The following is an 11,413-nucleotide window of genomic DNA, read 5'->3' as shown; positions in this document are numbered from 1 at the left end:
AGGTTTCAGCCTCAATGTCTAACCATCCCCATTTTTTAGGAGTTCTCTGTCTTTCCTGGCTGCAGACTGTCTCTCAGCTGAGCCTCGCCTGCCAACACTTTGATTTTAGCCCAGGAGACCCAGTTTCAGACTTCTGACCTCCAGAACATAAAGTAGAAATAAAGGTGTTCTGATAGTGTCAAGTCATTAAACAGTAAGTCATGCTGTGGGCAGAAGCCAAAGTTTTTTCGAATATCATTTAGGTTCTTTGAGATGGGATATCCATTAACATAGACCTCTCCTCTGGTTGGAGGATGGCAACCTAAGGGTCCCTGTTCGGGCGCCAATTGCTGGGGTCCAGCCCCAGCAGGTCCAAGGGTCCCCAAAGGTGTGGACGGAGTCGGCAAAGAAGGAATGACACGGAGACAGCCTTCAGTTGATCAGCAGCCTAGTTAGGACCTCTAGCCAGGATCTCCAGCCAAAGTTCTGGTCGGAGTTCTGGTTAGGAACTGATGAGGATCTGATGAGGATCTGATCCAATTTGTGAATCTTGGGGAGACACAATTCAGTCCATAAAGAAGGTTTTTGAATATTCAGGTGGGAGAGCTTGCTTTTTTATCTTTATTTTTTTTTATTTTATAGTTTTACTAGAGGCTTGGTGCATGAAATTCATGCATGGGGGGGTGTCCCTCAGCCCAGCCTTTACCCTCTTCAATCTGGGACCCCTCAAGGGATGTCCGACTGCCCGTTTAGGCCCGATCCCTGAACCGGCAGTCGGACATCCCTCTCACAATCTGGGACTGCTGGCTCCCAACCGCTTGCCTGCCTACCTGCCTGATTGCTCCTAACCGCTTCTGCTTGCCAGCCTGATCACCCCCTAACCACTCCCCTGCCAGCCTGATCATCCCCTAACCACTCCCCTGCCAGCCTGATCGATGCCTAACTGCTCCCCTGCCGGCCCGATTGCCCCTAACTGCCCTCCCCTCCAGGCCTGGTTCCCCCCAGCCCTCCCCTGCCAGCCATCTTGTGTCCACATGGGGGCAGCCATCTTATGTGTTGGAGTGATAGTCAATTTGCATATTACTCTCTTATTAGATAGGATTGCATTGTGATCAAAGAGTATGGTTTCTATTATTTCTATTTTATAAAACACAATAATATTTTCTTTGTGACATAGTCAGGACTAAGGTAAAGCAAGTGAGGGGCCCAGGGTAAAAAGTAAGGAGACACCCACAGGGTAAAAAGTAAGGAGACACCCACTCTTTCGTGGAGTGAGACTTCTTACATTTTGCACTTTGGGCACCTCATTGGTTTTGTCCCCAGTCTTGTATCTCCTCCATCTCAGTCCTATAATACAGACAGTTCTTGGGTTACATCTGACTCAATGTACATCGTTTCGTGGTTACATCACATTGCGCCATAGGAACGGATCTCCTACGTAACCCGAGGACCTACTGTACATAATTGATTTTTGTGAATATTATATAAGGACTAAAAAGAAAGTGCTCATTTTTAAGAATATGAAGTTTGATATATACATCCAGTTGATTTACCTATTAACTGATGTTTAAGTCTTCCATGTACTTATATTTTTGTCCACTTGATTTTTCTTGTTAAAGTCTCCTAATATTATTATTAACTAGAGGCCCGGTGCATGAAAATTCTTGTACTGGGAAAGGGGGGGTGTCCCTCAGCCCAGCCTGCCCCCTCTCTCAGTCTGGGAGCCCTCAGGGGCGGGAGGCGACCTGGCGATCAGGGGAAGGTGACGCCCCATCACACCTCTGCTGCTGCCACTGCTGGCAGCACAAGCCTCAGCCAGCCCTGGTTACCTGAGCCTCTGGTGGCCCTAGGAGGCGGGGCAGCTACCATCTGAGGCTTGCCTGTGCCTCGGGCCGTCCCTGAGCGGCTGGGGGGCTGAGGGTATTGGGGGACTCTGGAGGCAGGCGGGCCCGGCCTTGCTGCACACCTGGCAGGGCTGAGGGGCCTGGGTACCGCCATCTTGTGGCTGTGGGTGCTGCCATCTTTGAGGGTGGGGCAGTCAATTAGCATATTCCCTCCTTATTGGCTGTAGGCGCTGCCATCTTTGCGACAGCATGAGGGTCAATTCCCTCTTTATTAGATAGGATGTGTTTGTATCTATGATTCCTTTCATATCTTGCATTTTTTTGCTTCATAAAGGTGATTGCTTTATTATTTGGCATATAAGTAATCAGAGCAATTACATCTTTATGGTGAATTGTGGCTTTAAGTATTTAAAAGTGCTTTTTTTTTTGTCATTTATTTGTGGTTTTTTTTTTGCTTGAATTCCACCTTGTCTGATATTTCTTATTGTTTCCATTTGCCTGATTTGTATTCTGATTATTAGTCTTTCTGAATCACTTTGTTTTTTAAATGTGTCTTTTATGTATAGCATATAGTTGGGTCTTGCTTTGGGCCAGATTAGAGATCGTTTTATTTTAATGGGTGAGTTAAGTCCATTCACATGAAGGGAGCCCATGGTCACTACAAAGACTTCCAGTCTAGAGCATGAGCAGTCTCTTGCTGGAATTTAGAATTACTTTCCTATTTTTACTTATAGGTGCTTTAAAGTTTGAGCATTTTCTTTCTTCCATTGTGAAGGATGTGGTTTTGTGTGGCTTTATTTATTCTCCATACTTTTCTGTATTGTTTTAAAAGAGATATGGGTAAAGCAGAACTAAACATCTGTTATCTTCAGCTACCTGGAAGTCCCTTATATCTGTTTTTTAAAATGTAAAAGCTTGATGATTTCCTAATTATGTAGATTAAAGTTGAGAGATTTTAAAATCTTATGTTCATTAAGTTGTAAGTTATGTTTTGGGACAAGGTTTTTGATTCTTATTACTCGGGAAAGAATTACCTCTGGCAGAGACATATGTATTATTTACAAAGGTCAGGTTTTATGAACTATTAATTTAAATGTTAGCTTCTACAATTCTAGAATCACAAATCTGTAATGGATTTTGAGAGCCAATCTTATTCTACCCTTTTCTTTTAGCTGGGTACATTTTTCTAACTGTTCAGGACAGATAAGTTGTTTTATCTCTCCCTGACAATCTCCAGAAAGGAGAGAAAGAGACCTCTCCCTCCCCCCCGCTCCCAGGAACCTCACTCTGATGTTTTATCCTATTTTGTGTTAGAATTTAAGTCTTTCTTTTGGTTTGGGCTTCTGTTGCCATAGTGATAAAATGTTCAGCATTCTGTCATTACTTGAAGACAATAAAGAACTTGACCCTTAGGTTTTTGTTTATTTGCTATATAAAACAGCTTTCATTCTTTTAGACATTCTTTAATATGAATCATTTTCTATTCCATTAGTCACTTTGATAATTTTTCTTTGATTTCTCTTTAGTTTCTTCAGATCATTTATAGTGTGTAATTGACCCCAACTTATTTTTAAAATAAGGACATAGTATCCAACATAAAATGTAGCAGAAGAAACAAAACTTCACAAAATTTGAATGACGTTTAAAAGAAATGATTTACAGTTGTGTGTTTTTCCCATGACAGCTCTGATTTTCTAATTTATAAGTAACTACATCAACCAGGTCTATTTTTATCATTCATTAAAATAAACATAATTGTAGCTTGTCTTATATAGAATCTGTGATAGTCAGAAAGAGATTACCTGTGGAGTAAAAGGTCTTGCTAAGGAAATGAAAGTCTAAATTATATAAAGCAAAAATATCCATTTATTTACAAACAACAAACATCCATGATTAATCCACCTTTGGCAGATGCTGTAAATTATTAATTACAGCCCTAGCCGGTTTGACTCAGTGGATAGAGCATTGGCCCTCGGACTGAAGGGTCTCAGGTTTGATTTACGTCAAGGGCATGTACCTCAGTTGCAGGCTCGATCCCTGGCCCCAGTCAGGGCCTTTGCAGGAGGCAACCAATCGATGTCTCTCTCTCACATTGATGTTTCTCTTTCTCTGTCTCTCCCCCTCTCTTCCACTCTCTAAAAATCAGTGGAAAATATCCTCGGGTGAGGATTAACAATAAATAAATAAATAAATCTACACTAATAAAAGACAAACATGCAAATTGACTGTACCTTCACTATGCCTTAAGCCACGCCCACCAGCCAATCAGAGTGACTATATGCAAATTAACCCAACCAAGATGGCGGCTGGCAGCCGTGGAGCTGGAGCAAGCAGGAGGCTTGGTTACCCCAATGATGGAGGAAGCCAGCTCCACTCAAACCAACAAAGTTTCAACTATAGAAGGTAAATAAACCCCAGATACCTGCTTTCAGCAGGCCCTGGCCACAGAGCTGGAGCCTTGGGTTTCCCCTGGTGATGGAGGAAGCCAAGCTTCCCTCCCGCCTGCCCTGGCTGGCTCTGAGCTCCACTCCAGGCTACAAAGTTTCAATTATAGAAGGTAAATAAATCCCAGAATAAAAAAAAAAAAAGAAAGAAAAAAAGGAGAAGCTGGGAGCTTCTGTCGCCGGGGGGGGGGCTTGGCCAGCCTGAAAACGGCCCTCAGCCCCTCACCCAGACTGGCTGGGCACCCCCACCCTAAAGGGGGTGTGGCCAGCTTGAAAACAGCCATCAGCCCCTCACCCAGGCAGGCCAAACCTCCATGGGGAGAGGGTCCCCACTGGGGGGGCTTGACCAGCCTGCAAACAGTCATCAGCCCCTCACCCAGGCTGGCCAGGCACCCCAGTGGGTCCCCCACCCTGAAGGGGCTGTGGCCAGCCTGAAAACAACCATCAACCCCTCACCCAGGCTGGCCAGGCACCCCAGCGGGACCCCCACCCTTATCCAGGACACCCTTCAGGGCAAACCAGCCGGCCCCCACCCATGCACCAGGCCTCTATCCTATATAATAAAAGGGTAATGTGCACATTGACCCTAACAGCAGAGCCACTGGGAATGACTGGTCACTATGACACACACTGACCACCAGGGGGCAGACACTCAATGCAGGAGCTGCCACCTGGTGGTCAGTGCGCTCCCACAGGGGGAGCTCTACTCAGCCACAATCCAGGCTGATGGCTGCCAGTACAGTGGTGGTGGTGGGAGCCTCTCCCGCCTCCTCAGCAGCGCTAAGGATGTCCGACTGCAGCTTAGGTCTGCTCCCCGCTGGCAAGTGGACATCCCCTGAGGGCTCCCGGGCTGCCAGAGGGATGTCTGACTGCCAGCTTAGGCCCAATTTCCTGGGGAGCGGGCCTAAGCCAGCAGATGTTCATCCCCCAAGAGGTCCCAGACTGCGAGAGGGCACAGGCTGGGGTGAGGGACTACCCCCGCCCCCCCAGTGCACAAATTTTTGTGCACCGGGCCTCTAGTAAATAAATAAATAAATAAATAAACAAACAAACAAACATTAATTAAACACCAGTTTCTTGTTTTCATTAAAGTGGTTTCTTCACCACTAATCAATAATAAAATTACTATTCTAACAGTAGCCTGAAGATTACCCCACCTTACAATGAGTTTGTAAAATTTATAAAGTTACCTGTAAATTAAAAACATGTAAAAATGACAGGATTTAAAATAAGATAATCTAGTCAATTTTTGGTTATGACAGTAACCCAGCCCCAATTAACTGAAGCAAAAAAGGGGACTTTATTGGCTGACTTAAACTGTGGAAAGTACAAGGATTATGCTGGTCTCATGGATGCCTTTATTTAGGAACTCAGATATGGTCAGATGAGAGCGGCTTCTCTCCTCAGGTGTGAGGTCTTCCTCCTCTCTTCTAACTTGTGTGTCTGCTTTTCTACTATTGCTTTCTCTGTGAGGTCAAGTCTATATTTTGAGATCAAAGAAAACAGAATTTTTACTTGATGAATCAAGTTAGAAACATCTAGAAAAGGATTTGGGTCTGGTTTACATACCCACCCCTGGGTTAGTAATACAATAGCTGCATATAGCTAGTAATACAATAGCTATTTAAATCTAATTTTAAATTAATTAAAAATTTAAGAAATTGTTTACAGTAGCCACATTTCAAATATGCAACATATTGGGAGCTTCTGTCGCCTATTAAAGAAAGCTCAGCCTGGTGCACATTATAGAACATTTTCACTATTAAAGAAAGCTCAGCCTGGCTGTGGTGGCTCATTGGTTGAGCCAGGAGGTCACAGTTCGATTCCCAGTCAGGGCATATGCCCGGGTTTTGGGCTCCATCCCTGATTGTTCAGGAGACAGCCAGTCAATGATTCTCCTCCTCCTTTCCTCTCTGAAATCAATAAAAAATATATTTTAAAAAAGAAAGAAAGCTCAGATAGCATGGTTGGAGCATAAACTCCTTAAGAATACAGGTTCTTTGTTTTTGCACTGATATATTTGCGACACTGGGCCCAGCATTTGTAGGCACTCAGTAAACATCTGTTGAACGTTGAAATGATGCATATCAGCTGCCTGCCACAGAAAACCTAGGCAGTAATGATCACAATTGGCTATCCTGTACTGTGCAGAGAGCTTGGAAAAGCTCCATCTCACTGTTATTCCAACTGTTTCCATTTATAACTTTTCCACAGCTGTATTCGCTGTTGTTCCTTGGCTGTCTAGTCTACCTACTATTTCTACTTCCATTTTCTCCATAACTACTTTTGAAATATAAAGTACTTGATCACATACTTTCTCATTTCCCAACTTATTCATCCTTCACCTTTTGACTGCTCCCACCACCAACTCATTAAAGCTCTCCTCTTAACAATTTTTGCTGTAACCTCTGAAATCCCTGTTCCATTCCAATAAATTTTTTACAATCTCCACATTTTTCTAAACACCCCCTACTGAAACCTGACTTTGTCCTGATGGCATATTACCTGGCAACCTTTTTTTTTTAAATCCTCACCGGAGGATATGCTTTCATTAATTTCTAGACAGAGGGAAGGAGGGAGTGAGGGAAAGCGAGAGAGAGAGAGAGAGAGAGAGAGAGAGAGAGAGAGAGAGAGAGAGAGAGAAAAGAAGAAGAAGAAGAAGGAGGAGGGGGAGGGGGAGGGGGAGGGGGAGGGGGAGGATATCAAGATTGTTTGCCTCCTGTACGTACCCTGACAGAATGAACACAAAACCTAAGTATGAGCCCTGAGTAGGAATCAAACCCACAAACTTTTGGTGAACAGATCGATACTCCAACCAACTGAGCCACCTGCCAGAGCCTCCTTACTCTCTCCTGCAACTAGGGACCAAAAAAGGGAATCAGTATTTCCGAACCCCACTGTTGTTTTTAGACAAGTGACTAACTTTGGTTAAAATGTTTTTTTCTGTGATAGTCGTTGCATCCATCTTACCCTATCTATCTTTCTATCCATTTACGGACCTACAGGATATTCCCCCCAGTCACTAAGGACCGTGGCTTCTGGCTCAGCTTTTTTCTATTTTCTATCCTTTGCTTTCATTCTTAGTGAGTACATCTGTATTGTTGACACATCAAACACCTTTGTTTATAGTCTATTTTATGTTCACTCTGGAATTCTGTTTTTTAAATCCTCACCCAAGGATATTTTTTCCGTTGATCTTTAGAGAGAAAGTGGAAGGGAGGGAAGAAGGCTGAGAGAGAGAAATATCTGTGAGAGAGACACATCGACTGGTTGCCTCTCGCCTGTGCCCTGACAGGCTGGGCTCAAACCTGCAACTGAGGTACCTGCCCATGATGGGAAGCAAATCCTTAGGTCCATGGGCCGACGCTCTAACCACTGAGCAACCAGCCAGGTTGAATTCTCTATCTTTATTCTACCTTAGTAGCCCCACACTTAGCCATCATACCTTGTCATCCCTTAGAATTGATCACTTTAAAAACAATTTGTTTTCTATTATTTACTCTATTCTCACTGAAGATATTGAAACTGGTAGTTCTTGTACATTTGTGTTTTGTTTTCCTTCTTCCAGTCTGTTAGCCTGGCTACCTTGCCTCTCAGTGGAAACTCTTTGTCCACTGTTCCACTGTGCTCTCATTTGTACCTGAGCAAAGATGTCTGGATATGAATTCTTTCAGCTTCTCACTATTTGAGAACTTCTGTATCTTCATCATTCTCTCTTCCTTTTCTGTTTTTGTGAAGATATCCTTTCTTCCTTTGCTTCCAAAATACATAGTGTTCTATCCCACCCTCTTCATTTGCTCTGTAGTCTTGCTTCATTAGTTGTCCTCTTGTTTGCTTAAATCATTAATTTCTCTACCTCAGACTCTTATTTTGTCTTCAGGATCCATTTCAAATTGCATTTTTCTTATGTAGCCTTTACTGATCTAATAAGAATTAAGTGTACTTTCTTCTGTACTTTGTACTTCTGTTATAAAAATTAGTATTTTGCTGTTGTTGTTAATCCTTACCCTAGGATATTTTTCCATTGATTTTTAGAGAGAGTGGAAGGGAGAGCGAGAGACAGAGAGAAACACTGATGTGAGAGACACACATCGATTGGTTGCCTCCTGCACATGCCTCGACCAGGGCCAGGAATTGAGCCTGCAACCAAGGTATGTGCCCTTGACCGGAATCGAACCCTGGACTCTTCAGTCTGCAGGCTGACGCTCCATCCACTGAGCCATCACTGTTATTCCAACTGTTTCCATTTATAACTTTTCCACAGCTGTATTCGCTGTTGTTCCTTGGCTGTCCAGTCTACCTACTATGGACAGCCAAGGAACAACAGCATTAGGGCTAAAGATTATTTTATTTTGACTAATTGTAACACACTTTGAATATTCAAACCTTCTAGTCAAGAAATACTGTATTTTAGCCATAGCTGGTTTGGCTCAGTGGATAGAGTGTTGGCCTGCAGGATGAAGGGTCCCAGGTTCAATTCTGGTCAAGGGCATATGCCCTGGTTGTGGGCTCGATCCCCAGTAGGGGGTGTGCAGGAGGCAGCCAATCAATGATTCTCTTCATCATTGATGTTTCTATCTCTCTCTCTCTCCCTTCCTCTCTGAAATCAATAAAAATATATTAAAAAAGGAAATACTGTACTTTATTCCTAAATCTGTAGCATTGTGAAATAATATGTTTTGAACTCTTTCATTATTGTGATTTTTAGATCATTGAACATATTTCTAAACCCTGATTATTCCCATTCAAGTTACTTTTTGTTAAAGTCCATTAACCTTTAGAATTCTAACTGTAATGATGTTAAGTTAAATCATGGACTGATTTTCTCCTGTAATATATTAATAACAAGTGCTGGCGAGGATGTGGAGAAAAGGGAACTAGTACCCCGCTGGTGGAATGCAGATTGGTGTAGCCACTATGGAACAGTGTGGAATTTACTCAGAAAATTAAAAATGGAACTACTGTTTGACCCAGCGATCCCACTTCTAGGAATTTATCCTAAGAAGTCTGAAACACTCATCAGAAAGAATATTTGCACCCCTATGTTCATAGCAGTGTTATTTACAATAGCTAAGATCTGGAAACAACCCAAGTGCCCACTAGTAGATGAGTAGATAAAACAGCTGTGGCACATTACACCATGGAATACTATGCAGCTGTAAAAAAGAAGGATCTCTTACTCTTTGAGATAGCATGGAGGGACCTGGAGAGTATTATGCTGAGTGAAACAAGCTAGTCAGAGAAAGACAAATATCACATGATCTCACTTATAAGTGGAATCTAATGAATATAATAAACTGGTGAACAAAATAGGTCCAGAGACATGGAGGCATGGAACAGACTGACATATCTCAGAGAGGAGCTGAGAGGGGGATGGAGTTAGGGGAGGAGATGGGAAAAGATTAACCAAAGAACTCATATACATATATGCATAACCAATGGACACAGACAATAGTGTGGTGAAGGCCTGGGGTGGGGCAGGAGCTGGGAGGAGGGAGATGAAGGGGAGGGAAAATTGGGGGATATCTGTAATACTGTCAACAATAAAAATTTAGAAATCTCTTATCAGTTGTAGATTATAACCCATCATTGCTTCAGCAAAGCCAACTGAAGAAAACTGTGTTGTTTCTTACATTTTACCATAGAGATGATGCTCTTATTTCTTTTGTGTCTTAATAGTCAAGTGCTCTTTGGCATTGGTTTCTTTGGCTTCAATTTTTGAATGTAGGTTTAGTTGTTTCTCTTAATATCTACATAACTTATTTAGAAAGCATTTAGGCTACGAATGGTTCTTGTAACTGGGTCTTGTTTCTATTGATTTATCAAGTATATCCAAAATCTCTACCAGAGCTAAAATAATTTGGGGCCTAACTTTTCTAACTTTGGACCTGGGCGAGGACCCACAGTTTTTTCTCCTTTATTTTCATCTTCAAGGTTTTGTAGAAAGAAACCTCCATTAACTCGTAATCTAACTACAAAGTTAATAACATTCATAAACTTTTAAGGGGAGAAATGCATAGAAAGTTTGAGAGAGTAATAATTTAGCTAATATTACCAGGTAGCATGACTAATACTGTCAAAGGAGCAAAGCAAGAGAAAGACTGGCCCTCTTCCTTTAGATCAAGCATGTCAGTCTCACGGCAGGCAGGCCCGCATGTTTGATATGCTTGCTTTAGATCCATTGTTTCCATCATTTGTATATAAATATCTCAGAAAGCAGTGGGTCTAGTGGTTTCTTCCATGTCATATTGTCCAGTCATTTTACACATTTAAACTTCTAATCCAGGATTTAGGTTGATTCATTCAATCCATCAGCAAACGTTTATTGAATTTTTATTAGTGTTTAAAGCACAGCCATGGGCCTTTGAGAATGTTGTCTTTCCAATCAGCAGTTCTAATTGGATTGATAAATATTGATAATGCCAAACTAGAAATAAGTACCAAATGAATTATATTTGAGATAAGTGTTTGAAGGGTTTTAAAAATGGAGAGGTTGAGGGCCTATCCTTCAAGCCTAATTAGCATAAAGTCTTTCTCAGGAGGTTAGTCATTTGGTCACCAGCGATGTTCTGAGAACATATTCCTTTTGAAGAGGATACAAATTGTGTGTTTATTCATCTCAGGGATGAAAAAATATATTTAATAGAATATAGCATGTTGTCCTGTACTAGACAGTTTTCTTTTAAATCAGTAAAATTCACATAATGAAGTGGGAGAGGGGGACACTAACTTGGATGTTGGAAGACCTCGGTCCTTTGACTTGCTATGTGATTTGGCCTAACTCGGTTAAACTTCAATCTTTTTATCTGTAAAATTGGAATAATAAAGATGACTCTGCTTATGTGCATAGATTTATTGTGAGAAATTACAATTAAAATTGGCCAACTTTAATTAAATGCCTGTTATATTATGACATGGTGGTCATTAGGATACATTTTGGAGCTCCCTAACCTAGGAGAGTGAAAGTGCAAGTAGCAGTGCAGCTGAAGGCATTTTGTAAATTGTCAGTTACTATCTGGTTGTAAAGTGGCTTCTCCAAAACTGGACTGCTTTCTGGTGGCTTACAACACATTGTACACTTGTCCACCAAAGACAGCTCAGGCTGTTTCCTGTGTTCATTAAAATCTGCCCATCAGATTTTAATTT

At 42.0% G+C, this 11,413-nt stretch overlaps 1 protein-coding gene across 3 annotated transcripts in view; it reads left to right on the top strand.

Annotated features, from left to right (window-relative positions):
• Positions 1-11,413, top strand: part of CEP83 (centrosomal protein 83) — a 133,144-nt gene that overhangs the window by 109,364 nt on the left and 12,367 nt on the right. The gene's annotated exons all lie outside the window — the stretch shown is intronic.

Source organism: Myotis lucifugus, unplaced genomic scaffold, assembly GCF_000147115.1.
Source record: "Myotis lucifugus unplaced genomic scaffold, Myoluc2.0 scaffold_167, whole genome shotgun sequence".
Classification (NCBI taxonomy): Eukaryota; Metazoa; Chordata; class Mammalia; order Chiroptera; family Vespertilionidae; genus Myotis; species Myotis lucifugus.
Note: the sequence above shows the minus strand (reverse complement) of the source record. Positions and strands in the feature narration are given on the sequence as shown.